Here is a 20,697-nt window from a genome sequence, read left to right as displayed (position 1 = left end):
GTCTTCCAGCATTGAAAGGAAACCAAGTGAGGCAATGTTGTCTCATGTCCACTGGGTGGCAGCAGGAAACCTGAAGACAGCGTTGGGATGACTGGCCAAGGTCTTGATGCCGAGAAAAAGAGCAAGATGTTTGTATAGGGAGTGTGTTGCAGCCTGCAGCAGAGCTAGGGAAAAAGGTCAGGTTGACCCTCTCTGCAGGAGATGTACAGATGCAGACACCCTTTGGGTGATGGGTCTGTTTAACATACCATCTGTCTTGCCCATAAGCACACAGCCAAGCTGGTGATGGTCTTATAAAGACAGATAATTTAAAACTCTAATCAACCACAATTCCAAAGGACTTATTATGAAGCACACCACCCATCACCTGACAGAGAAGCAATGGAATCAGGGTGTAGAATGTGATGTATGTTGTTGGACATGGCCAGTATGGGAATTTGTTTTGCCTGGCTGTGGTTAATTATTACAAAGATTTTGTTTTTCTCACTTGGGTAGTGGGGAGATAGGAGGAAAGGGGGTCAGGTAGGGGTAGAATAGACCAAAAAAAGTAATAAAGAAAAGAGGGTCACTGGAGCAATTTTTTTTATTGACAGAAGGAATCACAATAAGGAAAGTTTTAAAGTCAGATGGTGAATTTATTATATACTTAAAAATAAACCATATATAAGAGAGACTCAAAGTTTCACATACGAATGTCTTTTTCTGTTCTACTATGCATGTGGAAATGCCATCTTTTATTTGGGGTTTAAGTTCAGAATAAAACAATTACATTCAAAAAACCTTTTCTTAGTATGATTAAAAACTGGGGTTACCCATAACCCTTGCTAAGAGGGCTAGATTATACCCTCATATCCAAAACCTGACAAGCTAGGGAGTCTCCCAGAATAGAGAAGGAATGGCTACTGTTGAATTCTTCTTGCTTCTTTTTTGGAGCCTTAGAGCACTGGAATCAGAACAAAATGGATTCAAGTCTTGGCTCTGGGCCTCAGTTTCCTCATATATAAGATAAGAGGGTTGAATTAGACGATCTCCAAGATCCTTACCAGATCTAAATGAATGCTCTTATAATTATTTTGACCATTTTAGCCTTAGGTTGGGCAGTGAGTGGGGCAAAGGGGATAGAATGCCCAGATTGGAGTCAAGAAGACTCATTTTCCTAAGTTCAAACCTGGCCTCACTTATTAGGTATGTGACCCTGGGCAAGTCACTTAACCCTGTTTGCCTCAAATGAACTGGAGAAGAAAATAGCAAATCACTACAATATCTCTGCCAAGAAAACCCCAAATGGGGTCATGAAGAGTCTGATATGACTGAAAAATGACTGAACAACAACAATAACAGCTGGTCATGATAGAGAGAAAATAGGTTTGGAAACCCTATGCAAATCAGCTCTCATTCATCTGAGCTAATAAAAGACAACAATGGTGCAGGTGAGCCAGAATGAACCATAACCATAAGCCACATAGAGTGACTTTACAATACTTTTCAGGAATACCTCTGCCTAATATGAGATTAGATAAAATAACATTACAAGGGGCACTTGATTCTATAGAAATTAACAGAGAAAGACATTCCTGGATGACTAAAATTTATACTATAAAAACTTGAGTTGGGTCATTATGGATGCCACTTCTTGGCCACCTCTATAAGATGCTATATGCACTCTCGTCACCACCTTCATCTCTCTTTTGTGGGACCCCAACCCTGGGATGCAGGGCTCTGACAGATGAGCTTTTGCCTTACCTTGCCTTCAGACCCTTCTCTCTCTCTCCCTCTGCTCCCCCTTCTAGCTCCCTGCTATGTTCTCTCCTCCCCCATTAGCATGTAAGCCTCTTGGGGGGTAAGGACTGTCTAGCTTTATTTGTATGTTTCCTCATCACATTTCCTGGCACATAGTATATAATTAATAAATGCTCTATCTATGAATCTAGCTACCTTCCTACCTCCTAGGACTATTATCTGACCTCACTATCCCAGAGCCAGGCCAGCTACATTTCCCCCTCAGGGCTGTAGGGAGTGGTCCCTGTAGGGTTGAGGTTTTTCTTCCTCTAATACTATCATGGGGTGGCTAGGTGGCACAGTGAATAGAGCACCGGCCTGGAGTCAGGAGGACCTGAGTTCAAATGCAGCCTCAGACACTTAACACAAAACTAGCCATGTGACCTTGGGCAAATCACTTAACCCCAACTGCCCTGCCTTCCCCCCTCCAAAAAAAGAAAAAAAAATCAAATACTATCACCTCCACCCCTTTCTCTAACACTATTACATCCATTCTGATGTGGTTCCCCCCCTACAGTCACCAATGGGTAGCTCCCCACTTTCATTTAACCAATTAATACTAATTAGCTTTTACAAAGGAATATTTACATCAAAGCTACAGCAAGAACAAAAGTACAAATATTTCCCTCCAACGCCTCAGGGGCATACTCTCCCCTACACCACTGCTGTGCTAGAGAAGAGTGAGTTTTGACTTAACAAGGTTTCTACATAGCTTTGGTCCCACAAAGGCAGCATCCCAGCTGGATAAGCTCGTCTCTGTTAGGTCCTTAAGCTAAACTTACTAGCTATAACCCTTGGCACTGATTCCACTCCTGGAGTTCCTGGTGGTTCACTCCCCTAACATTTCAAAATTCAATAAGTTAAATTCTTTTTGGAGGGGGGAGAGGGAAGGTCCTAGAAATCATTTTTTAAATTTAACTTTTTTGTTTTATTTGTTTCATTTCATTTATTTCTCCCTTCTCCCTCCCTTCTTACCAAATCACACTCTAGAGAAGGCCACCACTTGACACCTATATACACACATGCATACACACACAGACATATACACACATATGTAATACATGTGTATATATGTAAAACCATACTATGCATACTTTTATTCATTAATTCTTTCTCTGGAGGTAGATAGTACCTTCCTTCATAAGTCCTTTGTAGCTGATTTGAGTATTTATAATTTTCAGAATAACTTAGCTGTTCGTAGTTGTTCTTGTTCTAAGAATAGTGCTGTAACCATATACAATGTTGTCTTGGTTCTGCTCATTTCACTCTTCATTATTTCATGCAAGTCTTTCCATGTTTTTTCTAATAGCAACCAACTTATCATATCTTAGAGCAAATTTGAAGCCTTCTTCACCTAAAACAAAAGAACAAACACTGAGGCAAAGAACCAAGGTCCATGTTCTAGAGCCACATCAGCTTTGGAAGGGGAGCATCTGAAGCTGCTCCCATTATGGCATTGTCTCTCCTCAAAATGCCACTAGACTAGGAGTCAGCCCAAGATAAAGGATGGTACCTTTTTTTTTTTTTTTTAAGCAATCGGGGTTAAGTAACTTGCTCAAGGTTACACGGCCAGTTATTTCTGGGTGTGGTGCTGAGTGTCTGAGCCCGGGATTCGATCTCCAGGTTGTCCCAACACTGGAGCCGGTGCTCTTACTCGCTGAGCCACCTGGCCGCCCCTAGGATGGTACCTTTTGAATGCATCTCCGGGTCTAGCTACACAATTATAGCCTGTAAAAGAGGCTTTTATTCACCATGTCATTAGTCAACCAGAACCAGTTACAGAATGTCTACAGATGCTTCAAAGCTTAAGAACACTCTTTACGTTCTCTTAAGAACAAATCTCATTTTTCAGTGCCCACATTACACTTGCCATGCACCCTCGGCTTCATGCCAGTTCAGGGTGACAGGTAAACACCCCCCTCTCACAAATGTAAGCTCCTCAAGCTGAAGGATTGTCTCAGTTGTGTTAGTAACCTCAGTGTTCAGCATAGTGCCTAACACTAATTAATAAATGTTCTATTTTTCTATCTAAATGTTCTATTTATTTATCCATCCAACTCCTTAGCTAGCTAAGACAATAACCTTTATAATGATTTTTAAAATTGATACAAATAATCCCTCACCACAACTTCATTCTTGCTTGTACCAAGGAACTGGGGTTTCTCACCTGGTGGGTGGAGGAAGGGTTTAAGAGGATGCTCTGAGACCATGCCATTTCCATGACTCTCTGAGGGCCCTAGATCTTAAGCAGACTCATCCTGGAATAAGAAAGCTGCCCCAAAGTCACTTGCCTCTCTGCTTACTCATGCCCCACCCCTGGCCACTATGAACTCAGTGCCCAGCCCTGAAATCTTATCCCTAAGTCAGTACCCCTAAAGTATCTCTCACTATTTTGGTCAAATGAGATGTTATTTGTAGTGCCTAGGACAGAGTAGGTGTTATATAAATGCTTACTCCCTTTCCCCTTCCCTTCTCCTTATCACATATTATCCTCCCTTGGGTAACTGATACTTAAAAATTTAAACATAAAGCAACTATAGACTGCTAAACAGATAATTCAACCTTTACCTCAGTTTTGCATTGTTCAAGCAACTCACACATGGTGCATGTCTTCTGGCAACCCAGGGTAAGTTTGGTCTCCTTTTCCTGGAAGTGGTCATTTTCTCTTCTGAGGATTTACTTCAGACACCTCCTGCTAGACAACCAGCCACTGGACCCAGGAACTCCTGACCTGTCAATTTCATGAGGTTGCCACTAAGGTGAAAAACATCCATCCTGGGGCGGCTAGATGGCGCAGTGAGTAAAGCGCTGGCCCGGGAGTCAGGAGGACCTGAGTTTGGTCCCAGCCTTAGACACAACACCCACACAAAAAAACTAGCTGTGTAACCTTGGGCAAACCCCAACTGCCCTCCAAAAAGGCAAAAAAAAAACCCAAAAACCATCCATCCCAGGACTGCTATTCAGTCAGACACAGAAGACAGCTAGGGTTAGGCGAGGGCCTACAGATTCAGACTCAGTTTCATATAGACAGTTAGCTATCTTGTCTCTTGCAGCTGTTTCCAAGAAGCCTTCATAGCTTCCAGGGGGAAGAGGAAAAAGAAATTCTCTTCCCCTCTGTGAGAAGTCCAAGGAAGAGCTGTTGGAATCCTAAGCCACATATGTTACGAAAAGAGAAAGAAGAGACTGAGAATGAACATTTTCTTTCCCTCTGAAGCCTGCCCAGTGTGAAACTCTTTGGTTATTGGCCCATTCTCTTTGACAGAACCTCCCCTCCACTCACCACTAGGGACCCACCAGAAGCCTATAGTTGTATACACCCTTTATCAAGAGTCTAAAGCAGGGCATCTAGGTGATGCAATGGATAGACCACCAGCCCTGGAGTCAGGAAGACCTGAGTTCAAATTCACCTCAGATACTTGACACTTACTAGCTGTGTGACCCTGGTCAAATCACTTAACTCCAATTCCCTTGGATAAAAAAAAAAAAAAAGTCCAAATAGGGTGCAGGCTCCTTATTCCATATTAAGTACACCAGCCCATATTCAGTGCATCAGCTAGAAAATCTTTGTCACCAGAAGTTTCTCACTGGGCAGGCTTCAGAGGGAAAGAAAATGTTCATTCTCAGTCTCTTCTTTCTCTTTTCGTAACATATGTGGCTTAGGATTCCAACAGCTCTTCCTTGGACTTCTCACAGAGGGGAAGAGAATTTCTTTTTCCTCTTCCCCCTGGAAGCTATGAAGGCTTCTTGGAAACAGCTGCAAGAGACAAGCTGACCCCAAGCTCAGCTGCATGTGCAGCTCCCACATGTCCATCCCCAAACATGCTTCATCAGTGCTCTAACCCAACACCACCACCCTCCCCACTTAACTGCCCTTTAAGACCCTCCAGGATTTTGTTCAAGCCTATCTTTCCAGTCTTACTTTGCATTATTTCCCTTCCCAACTAAACTGACCCATAAATGGCTCCCCAAATTCACCATGCTATCTTATGCACACCCTTCATTCCTGGAAGATACTTCCTTCCCACAGCCACGTGCCAAGATATCCTAAGATATGTGACTTCTTCCTTGAAGACTTCCTACCTCCATCTTATAATAGGAAAGTTTAAGTGAGTTTTTCCTTTGCCTCCATCATACCCTACCTTGCCCTATACTTGTGTAGCAAGGGTTGGAGTACAGGTAAAAATAGACCCATGGGGCCATACCAGGGACCATGCATCAGAGCTCCTGTGGAAACTTCCAGGGACACATCTGAAGTAGCACTGAAGAATGTGAGCTTCAGGATAATGGAACAATCCCCATATTGGACAATGAGCAGAATGAGCTAATGTCTTACAAAAAGGAAGTGTCCTACCTTCATGCACTCTCCTTTCTTTTCTTTCTTATTCTTCTTTTTTTTTTTTTTTTGCCTTTTGGAGGGCAATTGGGGTTAATTAACTTGCCCAAGGTTACACAGCTAGTTTTTTTTGTGCGGGTGTTAAGTGTCTGAGGCTGGAACTGAACTCGGGTCCTCCTGACTCCAGGCCAGCGCTTTACTCACTGTGCCACCTAGCTGCCCCTATCACACTCTCTTTTCTCCCAACTTCATATTGTATCAAGAATATCTGGTAGGAAAAAAATTTTTTTAATTAAAAAAAAATTTTTTTTTTAAATATCTGGTAGGGTTGGTGCCTTTTATCCCCATCCTGGCAGTACAATATCTATGCTCCACAAGGCAGCTAGAGCTGGTTCTCAGATAGCTAAATTTGACCCTGGGCCTCTGACTGGTCTTCTGCTTTGTGTTTCTTGGCCCAATCCCTGGTTACTGAATATCAGTCCTAAGGTGGATACGTTCAGCCTTGGAGGAAGCCTAATGAATCTCGGCATCAGAAGATACTCTATCCCTTAGTCAAAGTAGGAAGAGTTTCTGCAGTGGAGAAGATAACCACCACCAAGAGGCAGCTGAGTGGTAAAGTGGTTAGAGAGCTGGGCCAGGCGTCAAGATGACCTGAGTTCAAATGTGACTTTAGATACTCACTAGCTGTGTGACCCTGGGCAAGTAATTTAACCTGTGCTTTCACAGCTTTCTCAGCTGTAAAATGGGAATAATAACAGCATCTTCCTCCCAGGGTTGTTAGGAGAATCAAACAAGAGAGTATCTAAAGCACTTAGCACAGTGCCTAGAACATACTAGGTGGTCTATAAATGCTCATTCCTTCCTTCCTCCCAACAAGAAGATAAACCTAAGCCCTGGCTTGGCTTGCCAGAAAATATTACCTTGAGGAAAATTGTTGAACAGTACAGAGTGAAGATGAATTATAGTGATGCCCATTCAGTAATAATTTTTGTTTAAGTCAACCTCCCAATAAAGAAATTTATTATTGTCATTTGTTTAGTTTGCTTAAAATTTCTGTCAATAGTATACTAATAGGAGTTATGTTATAGGATTCTGTTTTAAGTCTTTCTATCAGTGTAAGCTGGTGAGATTTCTTGGGTTTCTTTTGTGTGTAGAAAATAAACACCTGTCCCACATGTGATTTATATTGTGCAAGTGAAGAGTAGAAAGGTATACTGAGTACCATTCTATTTCCCACTTGGAAATATATCTTAGACATAAGCTCAAATCTAAGCTTTAGATATTGTTGTTTCCTGTTATTGTTGTCTTTGGTTCTTAAAGAGGACCAATGACATCAGGAGGGTGATGACTTGCAAGTGAATTGGATTTAAGTGAGGAAGAGCTGTGCAAAGTCATTAGCCTCACTCTATCCTTCCAGAGTCATCAGAGTTCAGTGGCAAGATATAGGTCAGGATGACTGGTGATATTTCTCTGTGCCCCTGGGAGGACCAGGTGGGTGTATAAAGAGTTGGAGAGTAAGAGCAAAGGAGTTCAACTGCTGCCATTAGAAGCCAGGCTGTCACCCAAACTGAACCACAGGCATGGGTCCAGAGTAGAGTTCCCTTAGTAGAAAGGGAGAGGGGGGTGTGCCCTAGCCTTGCTGCTTCCCCCAATTCTCCCACCAACAAATGTAACTGTTAGAATTGCTGTGTACATATCATATCTATGCTTCCCCTCTCTAGAGGGTAGGAACTACGTCTTTTACTATGTGTTAAACCAGTGCCTGCCGAGTACAGGTCCTTGTGGGTACTAAATAAATGTTTGTTGAATTTTTTAAAAGAATGTATTCAATAATCACAAATTTAGCAAAATAGAATCAAAGTATTAAAGAAATTACCTGCCTAAGATAAAAGGTTCTCAGATTTCCTAAATATTTCTTTTCTCCTACCTAACATGCTGATGGCCAGTTACATCAGGGCAGTTTGCTATTACTTAATCAGGATATGGAGCCCACTCCACTCAGGCCTGTTTCCCTTGTGGCATGACCTAGAATCCCTGTTCTCCTTCCCAGAACTTCATGCATTGCTTGGGGTCAGTTTACCTGAGTTTAGCCCAATGGTGATTTTTACATTTTCTTCCACAACCCCAGTCAGTTGGGGTGCCACACCCAAACCTGTCTAAGTCCTGGTCTCTCTTTGTTCCTGTGCTTATGAGTATATAACTAAAGTAGGCTCCACCATCAATTTCACCCTCAAAATTATAAAAATACTTCAGTTCTTCCCAAAGGATCATAGGTAACTGCCCCACACATCCCCCTCTATGTCTGTTCTATGGCAAGGCAGGCAGACTTGGTGAAGAGAGGGAAAGGCTTGCTGCCTTCCTCAAGCTGCATTGGGTCTTTTCCCAGCTTAGGTCCCAAGCCAGAGAGAAGCAGGGCCTTCCTAATTACTCCCCATAGCAGATGAGTTCCTTAACAATCCCAGCGTGAATGCTGGAAAAATCCTTGTGATTAACTGATGCTGCCCCAGGCCTAATTCCTGATTGGCTAAAGTTAGAAAGAAGCCCAGGTAGATTGATTTCTGCTTAAAGCAACTAGAGGGTGGATAAGTTTTGCATTTCTGCAGGGAGATGTGCCTTGCCAGTAAGGTTTTGTTATATTATGTTGGCACTTGATTTCAATGTATTAATGATGTTATTGTAAGATCATGCTGGATTTTATGTAAGGTATGTTTGTATTCTGACTTTCCAAATTTCTCTCCCTAATTATTTATCTCAGGCTGATGTACATGGTTTCAGTGTGCATTCCACAAGCACTCATGGTGCCATGGAAAGAGTTTTTCTGACTCCAAGCCGCCTATTACACTCTTACCACTCAGTCACTACGGTAAACACTAAGGGAAACAAAGAAAAAAGCAAGAACAGTCTTTGCCCCTCAAGGAGCTTACATTCTAATGAGGGAAACGTTGAATATAAATAGGTACAAACCCATGCACATAAAAAAAGTTTAAAAGATTGATATAATTAAGATACAAAGTAACTTTAGAAGGGAAGGCATTAGCTCCTGAGGGGCCTGGGAAAGCCCTCCTAAAGAAGGCAGAGTTTGCCCAGTGTTGAAACCAGAGATCCTAAGAGGCAGAGGTGTTCAAGGAGGAATAGCATTTTAAGAATGAGGAGGGAGCATAATGCATACAGAACAGTAAGTGGCCTGGTGAAGCTGGACCGTAGGGAGTGGTAAATAAGCCCGAAAAGCAGATAATAAAAATAGCATTTATGTAGCACTCTTAAGATTTGTAAAGCTTACATGTGTTCTCTTATTTGATGCTCACAACAAAGTAGGAGCACTTATTATCTATCTTGTACAGGTAGACAAACTGAGGCTGAGAAAGGTTAAAGTGGCTTGCCCAGGGTCATACATCTAGTAGGTGTCTGAAGCAGGATTTAAACTCAGGTTTGCCTGACTCCAAGCCCAGTTCTCTATGTCACCACTTACCTGTCTTTAGCTGCCAGGCTGTGAAGAGCTTTAAATTTTAAACAGAGGAATCTATTTGATCTAAAAGTAACAGGGGGCCATTGGAGTTCAGAGTTAGAGCTGTCTGGAGAAAGGCTGGGAAACCAACCTGGGGCCAATGGCTCATGCTGAGGTCCATGACTAGATGTAGCCAAGTGGTCCAACGATGGCACCAGGGGTTAACTTACAGTCTCAACTCATAGACTCTGAGCTTTAGGTTTTGAGGAAGCTTCTGGGGAATTCCCCTGAGCCCCTTTGGCTTTGAAAGCTCCAGCCAGAGGATATTCAAAGTGGCCACCTCAGGAAGCAAGAGAGTGGCGAACCCAGCAGAGGCGGGAAGGGTGTGGATAGTAGGGTAGATGTATGTGACCCAAACTGTCATATATGAGAGCCAGCAAAAACACTCCCAGCCTACCCCATCAGGGACAGTAAGAGGTAAAAAGAAACCTCAGTTAAAAATACTCAGCTTGTTGTAAAGAGAAATAAGAACAGGAAGGAAGTGTGGGGCTGAATCAAAAAAGAGTTGACAGAAAGCCCCAGAGGAAGATAATGAGACATTATTGGCAAAAACTGCTCAGGTGAATGGGTGCTATGTGTCTTCTGCAAAATGCAGGGGAGTTGTTTGTGTAGGGTGAGAGAGGGCAAAATGTCCATCCTCTTGAGGCCTGTTATAGAGCAGGTGTTCAATGGCCACATGATGACCTACTAAGATAAAGGCCATTCACAAATGCCTTTCCTGAATCTAGTGTAGAGTTTTTATCATGGGGGAAACATCATCAGAAAAATAAAGCATGTGTCCCATGAAGCTGTGGGAGGACTGGTGTTCTTTGTCTTTCTGGGGGAAAAGGGAAAAATCGGGGCACTGGGACAATCTTCATTTTTAAGATAGAGAGCTAGAACAACCCAACAAATAACGCAGAGTGTTCATACTAAAGTCCATAAACAGTAGTGGGGCTTTTCCTTCCCAGGGACCTAGCACGTTCTCCAGATTTATAATCCTTCTGAATGAGACTCCCTGTAAGGACATAGAACTTTAGGATACTGTGAAGTCAAACAAGATGTCAACCCCACCTCTCCCAAGAGCCTATTTATTACATAGGCTTTTTTTTTCTTTTTGGAGGGGGGAGGGCAGGGCAGTTGGGGTTAAGTGACTTGCCCAGGGTCACACGGCTAGCGCATGTTAAGTGTCTGAGGTCAGATTTGAACTCAGGTCCTCCTAACTCCAGTGCTGGTGCTCTATTCACTGCACCACCTAGCCACCCCAAAGGATAAACTAATTGGCAAAAATAGAAGATTTTTTTTCAATATGTAGACTGTTGTTTACTTGTTGAGTTGCTGTCCTTGAATACCTGAGAGTATTCAATGTCTTGGAGGCAGCTAGATGGCTCAGTGGATAGGGTTATGGGCCCGGAGTCTGGAAGACCTGAGTTCAAATCCAGCCTCAAACACTTACTAGCTGTATGACCCTGAACAAATCATTTAACCTCTGTTTGCCTGGAGAAAGGAAATATCTTTGCCAAGAAAACCCCATGGACAGTATACTCCATGGAGTCATGAAGAGTCAGCTACAACTGAAAGACTAAACAACAACAACTTTAAATGTCTAATAAAGCTGTTTAGCAATATTACACTTTGTAAGCAGGTGTCATCATCCAGTACATAATCTGGGGTGGAAATTCCTTAAATTCTTGGGTTCAGTTCCAATAAAATGAATTAATTCCCTATTTTTTTTTATTCTGGAAGTCTGAATTTCTTTGCTTGAAGCTTACTTAGAATAAGGAATACCTGTATTCAGGACGCTTCTCTTGTACCCCTTCTTTTTTCAGTCAGAGTTGCAGTGCTACATGGTACATGGATGGGCACAGCACAATATTTTCCAATGGTTTCGTCTCAATCTCCCTGGATAATATAATAATAGTTACAAGTTATTGCAAGCAAACCTCATTTTTATTGCACTTTGCTTCATTATGCTTTGTAGAAATTGCATTTTTTACAAATTGAAGATATGTGGTGACCCTTTCATGGAGCACGCCTGTGTCAGAGCCATGTTTCCAACAGGATATGCTCACACTGCATCTCTGTTACATTTTGGTAATTCCTGCAATATTTCAAAATTTTTATTATTATATCTGCGATCTTTAATGTTACTATTGTAATTGTTTTGAGGGAAAATGAACCATGCCCATATAAGTGAAACTTAATAAATGTTGTGTATGTATTCTGACTGCTCCACCAAGGGGCTGTTCCTTGTCTCTTTCCCTCTCCTCAGGCCTCCCTATTCCCTGAGACACAGCAATATTGAAATTGAGCTAATTAACAACCCTACAATGGCATCTAAGTGTTCACATGAAAGGAAGAGTCAATCAATATAGCAAACTTCATTGTTGTCTTATTTTAAGAAATTGCCACAGTCACCCCAACCTCCAGCAACTATCACCCTGATCAGTCAGCAGCCATCAACATGGAGGCAAGAGCCTCCACCAGCAAAAAGATTATGACTTGCTGAAGGCTCAGGTGATAGTATTTTTTAGCAATAAAGCATTTTTAATTAAGGTATGTACATTTTTTTTAGACACAATCACAATACCGTTGCATATATAATAGACTATCATGTAAACATACCTTTTATATGTACTAGGAAATCAAAGGTAGGATTGGAGTTGAGTCTAGAGGGAAGTCAGAGAAGTCAGGAGGTGTTGGTGAGGAGGAAGAGCAATCCAGGCATGAGGGCCAGCCATTAAAAAGGTACCGTGGCTCATGTGTGAGAAATAGGTGTCTCTGGATCATGGGTAACTCAGGAGTAAAGACTGGAAGAGTATGGGGCGGCTAGGGGGCGCAGTGAGCAAAGTGGCAGCCCAGAGTCGGGAGAACCCAAGTTCGGTTCTGGTCTCAGACACTTAACACCCACACAAAAATAAAACTACCCATGTAACCTTGGGCAAGTTACTTAACCCCAATTGCCCTCCAAAAGGCAAAAAAAAAAAAAAAAGACTGGAATAGTAGAAAGGGGTCAGATTGTGAAGGACTTTAAAAGCCTATTCACTTTTCTGGGGTCAGTTTCCTCATCTGTCAAATGAGGAGACTGGGTTAGAGGATTTCTAAGGTCACTCCCAGATTGAAATCTACCATCTTTTAAAATCAGAGGTCCTCTATACCTGGAGGTGCCATCCTTCAGATGGTGGCTAGTAAAAAAGTCAAAAGCCTAAGTCAAGAAATAATTATAATAATAGCTAGCATTAAGGTTCAGAGAGGGCTACTCTTTCAATCCTTACCTCTACCCTGGGAAGTAGATGCTCTTATTTTCCTCATTTTCCAGAGGAGGAAACTGAGGCTGTCAGGTTAAGTAACTTGCTCAGTAGGGTCACACAGCTAGTAAGTGTCAGAGTCCAGATTTGAACTCAGGTTTTCCTGACTCCACTGTACCACCTAGTTGCTATCGTCTTCTGGTAAGAAAAGGACTCACATTTCACTGGAGAAAATACAGATATTAGGACCGAAAGACTTCATAACTCTCTCTGATAAATGCAATGACTGATCCTGACCTCAGAAGACTAACAATGAAATATGAGAGTGGGCAAAGTACATATTTTCAGACATGACCAAGGGTTAAGTTTTTAAGACTGTACTTATTTGTTGGAAGAAAAGGTTCTATATGGCAGAGGGAGGCTTCATAGGGAAGTGGTAGGGATACTTTTGAAAACAAACATCAACAGAACATTTTAAAAATATTAGATATTGAAGCAGGAATAGAGACTACACCTTGAGGTAAAAACATCCCCACAGCACCAACCCACATCCATTATATACCGAAAGCACCCACCTGCCCTGGGAGCTCAGAGGCTGAGTCTTCCTACCTACAAAATTTTTTAGTGTATTCCTTCTTATTGTGAACTTCACAAACCCCAAATTAAACGGACATTTCCATAAACGATGAAGGACAAAAGAGGAGTATACATGAAGCTCTGGGTCTCTGTTATACACAGCTTGGGTCTAATACATAATAAATTCAACCTCTTACTTTCAGAGCTATCCCACTTGCCTGTGATTCTTTTTGGCCTTCCTTCTTCTCTCTTAAGATTTTTAGGGGGCAGTTAAGTGGTATAGTGGGTAAAGTACTGCTCTGGAGTTAAGAAGACCTGAGTTCAAATGTGATGTCAGATACTTGCTAGCTGGGTGACCATGGGCAAGTCACTTAATCCTGATTGGCTCAAAAAAAAAAAAGATTAAAAAATGACTCCATGATTTGCTTTTCTTCCTATTCTTTTTACTTTTTTTCCCCTCTGTCAGAGACAGAGGCTTTGTCAGGAGAAGCAGCCTGACTGAGTGGAGAGAAGACCAGTCTTTGAATCACAAAGATCAAATTTTAAGTCCTGCTTCTGACACATACTGGCTGTGTGACCTTGGTCTAGTCACTTGATTTCTCTGGGCTCTAGGACCAAAATTCATAGACTTTTTACATCGAGCTCTGCCCAAGGTGTTACCAACACCGATTAAATCATATGTCTCAACCTCCTGCCTCCCCCTCCCATCCCCAATATCTCCACCCTGGCCAAAAAAAATTACCCAAACATTCTTGGGTAGATAGAGCTGGGATTATTCCCACATTTTGTTGTTGTTCAGTTGTTTTTGTGTCTGACTCTTCATGACCTGAATTGGGGTTTTTCTTGGCAAAGATACTGGAATAGTTTTCCATTTCTTCTTCAGCTCATTTTACAGTTGAGGAAACTAAGGTAAACAGGGTTCAGTGACTTGCTCAGAGTCATACAGCTAGTAAAAAGTGTCTGAGACCATATTTGAATTCACTAAGATGAGGCTTCCTCACTTCTGGATTGGTACTGTATCTACTACACCACCTAGATGTCCATTTCATAGCTGAAGAAACTGAGGCCAAGGGAAATTAAGTGTCTTAGTTGACTTCGCACATAGAAAAATGAGGGTTTGAACCTCAGATTAGAAAATACGGGCATAAACTGGAATATTAAAGTCTCCTAGCTATTCCACTGTCCCAGAGGTTTATAGGTCTGTAGAAAAATGCCCTTGGCCAGAGGCTGGCAATCTGTATCCTGGGAAGCTGAGGTGCCAATATTTCCAAGCTGCTGGGTATCCTCCCTGCTGCATTCATGAAGCTTTTTATGCTGAGGATTCCCACGTAACCCTAGGGTTTCAAGTGAGAAGAGTGGCTGGACTGTAGCTCTTGGGAAGCAGAAGGGGAGGGATGGGAATTTCAGACTGTGGGATCTGGGCAATAAAAGCAAGGGAGAGGAACCCTGGTAGAGTCCCAGGTGTGAAGCAGGCAGGGTGTGGGGCCTCACATTCCTGGATGGTTAGGACGCCACTGCTGATGATTATCATTATTATTCCTACTCTGGTTTTCCCTGAGTCTTTCATCCCACCAGACCCTGCCTCTCTACTAGCGTCACCAACCAGTACATACTCTTAGGGTGGGGTAGGGCTGCTGACTCCATGGGAACACCATGTGATTGCGGCTTTCTACCCCAGTGAGCTCAGAGTACTTTATGGCATTGATCTCCATCCCAGCCCCAGAAACTTGGGGATGAGTACTCTTTTTTTTTTTTAACAGGGAAACTGAGGCACAGAGTCAGCAAGCAACTTGCCCAAGGCTAGGCAGGAAAGCCCTCCTATCTCCCTGCTCCTATTCCTTACCAGACTATGCTTGCCCCCAGCAAGAGTGGTGAGCTAGAACCTTTCCTGGCTTGGAAAGGGGCCAAGGGAGGTGTACATTGCAGGAAAAAGACCTGGGATGGAGCCAGAACAGCAGAGTGGGTATCCTCCTTGCCAGGTGCTTCAGGCACCATGAAGTCAGGCTCTCAATTTCACATCTAGCAAGAAGGGGCTGCCAGGAGGGTAGGTCCTCCTCAACCCACTGTGGGAGAGGGAGTTGAGGGGGGAAGGAGGTGGTGGGGAGGGATGGGGTAACACTGCTGACAAGTGAAAGCATCCCATGCTCTGGCGTCAGAGGCCAGGCTCTGGAACAGAGGATCAGAGAAGTCCAGATCTCATAAAGATGGGCTGGGAGAAGGGGCACCAGGCCAGAGGGTGGCTCCAAGGAAGGGAAGGAAAGGTGTGTATGACTGTGTGCTGGGCTTCCAATCGATGCATGTCCCTGCCTGCAGAGACCAGATCAAAGTAAGAAAGAGACAGGAGGAACACCAGGGACTGTCTCGTGGCAGTATTATGTGTCTTTGGAGAAAGAAGAGGACTAGAGAAAGGAACAATCCCAGTGCCAGGACTGGGTTGTGGTCTGATACCGTGTTTCCCGGATAATAAGACCTATCCCGAAAATAAGCCCTCCCCTTACTGTGTAAGATTCCTCTAAAATAAGCCCTCCCCCGAAAATAAGCCCTATTGAGATTGCTACTGTAGTGAAGGTGATCCCCTGTGCTACACGCTACATTACGGTACCCTCTGTATGCACCGTTCCCCCCCCCCCAGTGAAACGCATGCCGCGCTCCGAGCTGCATCCAATCAGAGCTGCAGCAGTGAACGCGTCATACTGTTCTTCCCCAGTGATTTGCTTGCTGGCGCCATTGAGAGCAGTGCCTCGGAGGAGAGCTAAGGCAGGACAACATAAGCCCTCCCCTGAAAATAAGCCCTCTGGTGTTTTTCTTTCCAAAAAAAAATAATAAGACAGTGTCTTATTATCAGAGAAACATGGTAGCAGTAGCCAAAACCCATCACTGACACAGCAGAACAGCAGAGGGATGGAGAGATCCAACAGGCTTTGAGGAGAGGTCCAGGCTTTGGGATTTGGGATTCACTTTCCATGTGTTTAATCCGAACTAAGAGAAATCCCACTGCCCTCAGGGCTTCCCTTATTTAGGGGGAAGGGGAAGGGAGGATGATAGAGAAATGAGGCTGTTAGTAAAGGTCAGGACCTTGAACAGGGCTGCAGAAGTCCAGTCTTGGGACTCTGGGCCCCAGGACAAATCCTTGTTCCTTCATCCCTTCCCAGAACCCTGCATCCATATTTGCCTATGATGGAGGGATCCTCTAAGCAGTATCTCAATCTACCCTATAAGGTACACAGACACAGAGACAGTCACAGACACAGACACAGACACACACACACACACACACACACACACACACACACACCTCAAACCCCTTGGAGAAAAGAGGGTCATTGTAGCAAATTTTTTTGTGCATAGAAGAGAACAGAAGAAAACACAGAAGCAGGCTTTGGAAGTCATATGTTGAACTTATAATAATAATAATAGCTAATGTATAGAACTTTAAGATTTATAAGGCAACCAACCTTGTGAGGAAGGTGTCAATATGATCTCCATTTTACACAAAAGGAAATATACACTGATAGAACTTAAGTGATTTGCCTGGAGTACACAGAGTTTCTAAGGCAGGATTTGAACTCAGGTCTTCCTGATTACAAGTCCAGACCTCTATCCACCTAGCTGCCTCTCTTATATACTTACACAGGAATAGTGAGCTGTACAAAATAGATATTTGCAGTTTCATGTACAATCCTCTCTTTATGTTCCACTTGGTATATGGAAATGCTTATTTTTATGTATTTGTCAAGTTAGAATTAAACACAATTATAAATAAATAAAAACAAACCACAGAGTCCTTTCTCATCACCAAGTCCCCAGGCAGCAAGCCTGATAATTGAGTTGGAAGGGAACTACGAGGCCCCCAGGTTTATAGATGAGGAAGCTGAGGGTCAGAGAGGTGAAATAACTGGCCTGGGGTCACATAGCAGTAAGTGGGGCAGGATTGGAATCTAGATCTTCCTGATTCCAAGTCCAAAATCCAACCATTGTACCACATTGCTTCTTTTCTGGCCTTGACTGGCTGCAAACCTTCCTCTCTGTTCCCATCGACCAATCAATCAACAAACATTTATTAAGCTCCCTCTCCTCTCCCTTTCCTTCTCCCTCTCTTTCCTCTTTTTCTTTTTCTTCCTCTCTCTCTTCCTTCACCTATTTGTCTTCCTTTCTCTCTTCCTCTTTCCCTTTCCCATTTGTGGTTTTCTTGGGAAAGATACTGGAGTGGTTTGACATTTCCTTCTCCAGCTCATTTTACAGGTGAGGAAACTGAGGCAAGCTGGATTGAGTGACTTGCCCAGGGTCACACAGCTAGGCATTTGGGCCAGATTTGAACTCAGATTTTCCTGACTTCAGGCCTGGTGCTCTATCCATTGCATCACCTAGCTGCCCTAAAGTAGTAATCACCTACTGTGTGCCAGTCTCTGTACTAAACACTGAGAACACAAAGAAAAGCAAAGAAAGTCCCCGCTCCACGCCGTGCTGCCAGTCTTGAAAGGACAGGGGCCATAACTCATGCATTTTATCTCCTGCCTCACATCTTTGGATGCTCTGGGTCCCACAGTCCATATATAATAAACACAACTGGTTGAGATTGAAGATAGACATTTTTAATGTCTGTGAAGGGTGATGGGGACACCAAAGGGCTCTAAGTGGGAAATGACTTGAAAGAAGTGGTATGAAAACTGATTTGGATGGATAGAATATCTCATCCTTTGGGAAGGCTGGAAGATCCATGGAAAGATTCTTCTTGTGATAGTTACTTATGTGTGGTTTGTCAAGTAGCATTTATTAAGGACCTACTGTATGCCTGGCACTGGACTAAGTACTAAGGGTACAAAGAAAAACAAAAACAGTCCCTGGTATCAAGGAACTCACAGTCTAATAGAGGAGACAACATGCAACTATGTACAGAGACATATAGATGATAAATCAGAAAGAATCTCAGAAGGAAGGCACTAGCATTAGGGAGACTGGGAAAGGTGGGGTTTTATCTGAGATTTGAAGGAATCCAGGAAAGCCAGTAGGCTAAGGTGAGGAGAGAAAGAATTCCAGACTTGGGAAATAGTCAGTGAAAATGCCCTGAGTCAGGAAATGAGTGTGTGGGACAACAAAGAAGCCATTGTACCTAGCTTAGAGTCCATGGAGGAATCAGGTATAAGAAGGCTGAAAGGTAGGAAGGGGCTGGGTCTGAAAGGCTTTGCAAACCAGAGAATTTTATATTTGATCCTGGAGGTAATAGGGAGTCAATGGATTTCACTGAAAAGGGGGCTGGCATGATCAGACCTGAGCTTCAGGAAGATTAATTTGACATCTGAGTGGAGGATATATTGGAGAAGGGAGAGATGTGAGTCAGGGAGACCAATTAGAAGAGTGGTCCAGGTGTGAGGTAAAGAGGCCCTGAACCAAGGTAGTGTCAGAGCAGAGAAGGAAGCACATACAGGAGATGTTATCAAGGTAAAATCAACAAGTTTTGGCAACTGATTTGATATATGGGTGGGTGGTAGAGGAAAGACAGATAGGGAAGGGATGGGGGGAGGAAGGGAGAGAGGAAAATGGGGAGAGTGGGGGGAGGGAAAGGGGGACAGAGAAGGGAGAGGAGAGAGAAGAGAGGGAGAGAAATACAGAAATAGAGAGAGAAAGAGAAAGTAGGAGAGGAAGACAAATGAAGAGAGAGAATGGAAGGGAGAGAGGAAGAGGAAGAAAAAGGAAGAAAGAGATGAAGGAAGAGAGAAGAAAAAGTCTCAAGTATTTGAAAATGCAAGTAGCCTCCAACTTTATAAGATAATCAATCATTAAACATTTATTAAGCACTGGCCACATGCCAGGCACTGTGCTAAGTGCTGGGGATACAAAAGTCTCCTACCCTCAAGGAGATTACAATCTAATGGGGGAGACAACATGCACACAAATATATACAAAGCAAGCTATATATGGGATAAATATGAAATAATTAACAGAGGGAAGGCCCTGGAATTAAGAGGGACTGGGGATATGCTTCCTGTATAAGGTAGGATTTTAATTGGGATTTAAAGGAAGCCAGTCGTCTGAGCAGAGGAGGGAGAGTGATGCAGGAATGGAGGACAGCCAGAGAAAATGCCAGATCCTAGAGGCGGGGTGTCACTAGGAGGAGAAAGAAGGAAACCACTTGGGTTTATTGAGTGGGGGTGTGTGATAAGATTAGACATGCACTTTAGGAAAATCTTCAGTGGCTGAATGGAGGATAGATTGGTGTGGAAGCACCAGCAGGCTATTGTAATAATCCAGACGTGAGGTGATGAGGACTTGCACTAGAGTGATGACAGTGTCAGAGGAGAGAAGAGGGGTACATTCTAGAGATGTTGAAAAGGTGAAATCAACAAGCCTTGGTAAAGCTTGGATATGGGGGACAGGGGCAAGATAGCGATAAATCCAGGATAACTCCTAGGTTGTGAGCCTGAGTGGCTGGCAGGATGGTGTTACCCTATACAGTAATATGGCAGGTAGGAGGTGGGGAGGATTTAGGGGGATAGTGAATTCTGTTTTGTATATAATTTAAGATGTCTACAGGACATCCAGTTTGAGATGTCTGAACGTCAACTAGAGATGTGAGATTGAAGGTCAGGAGAGACTGGGGCAGGAAAGGTAGATCCTTTCCTGTAATTAGAGGTTAAAAAAAAAAAAAGAGGAGGTAATTAGATCCACAGGAGTTGATATTGAGTAATATTGAGAGAGAAAAGGGCCCAAGGACAGAACCTCTCTGGGACAGCTATGGTTAGAGGGCATGATCTGGAGGAGGATCCAGCAAAGGGGACTGAGAAGGAGCAGTCAGATAGGTAAGATGAGAACCAGGAGAGAGTGGGGTCCCAAAAACCTAGAGAGAGGATCAAGGAGAGAGTGATCAATACTGCCCCAGGCTGCAAAGAGGTTGGGGAGAATAAGGATTGAGAACATAGATTTAGATGGAAAAGGGGCCTTAGAGCTAAACCAGGCTAAACCTCTCATTCAAATCCAGGTCCTCTGATTCTAAATCCATCATGCTTTGCCTTTGCCTCCAGTTAACTTACAAGCAATGAGGTGTCAGGGAAATTCTAGCCATTTTGATTGCATTCAGAAAACCTGAAGAATGATTTTCCTAAAAAGCTTCCCAGTGTGGACAGAATTGACAAGTTACTCCCAGTCTTATCTTCCCATTGTTGGTCTTCACACCCTCAATTTTTTTGCCAAGTCCAGAGGTAATTCACCTCTAACAGTTTTCATTAAGTCTGTTCTCTCTCTCTCTCTCTCTCTCTCTCTCTCTCTCTCTCTCTCTCTCT

General features: G+C 43.2%; 1 long non-coding RNA gene across 4 annotated transcripts in view; it reads right to left on the bottom strand.

Annotated features, from left to right (window-relative positions):
* Positions 1 to 565: 565 nt before the first annotated feature.
* The window catches only part of LOC138143167 (uncharacterized), a 42,872-nt gene continuing 22,740 nt past the window's right edge, over positions 566 to 20,697 (bottom strand). For all 4 annotated transcript variants that reach the window (XR_011163628.1, XR_011163626.1, XR_011163629.1 and 1 more), the window contains 3 exons: positions 11,385 to 11,498; positions 4,348 to 4,510; positions 566 to 3,133 (listed from right to left, as the gene is read on the bottom strand). This is a non-coding gene — a long non-coding RNA (uncharacterized lncRNA). The remainder of the gene's footprint in view (positions 3,134 to 4,347; positions 4,511 to 11,384; positions 11,499 to 20,697) is intronic.

The sequence above is a fragment of the Petaurus breviceps genome, unplaced genomic scaffold, assembly GCF_028583685.1.
Source record: "Petaurus breviceps papuanus isolate PSGF00001 unplaced genomic scaffold, PetGlider_PUasm1.0 90630, whole genome shotgun sequence".
Lineage (NCBI taxonomy): Eukaryota > Metazoa > Chordata > Mammalia > Diprotodontia > Petauridae > Petaurus > Petaurus breviceps.
This window is presented reverse-complemented; position numbering and strand designations above follow the sequence as displayed.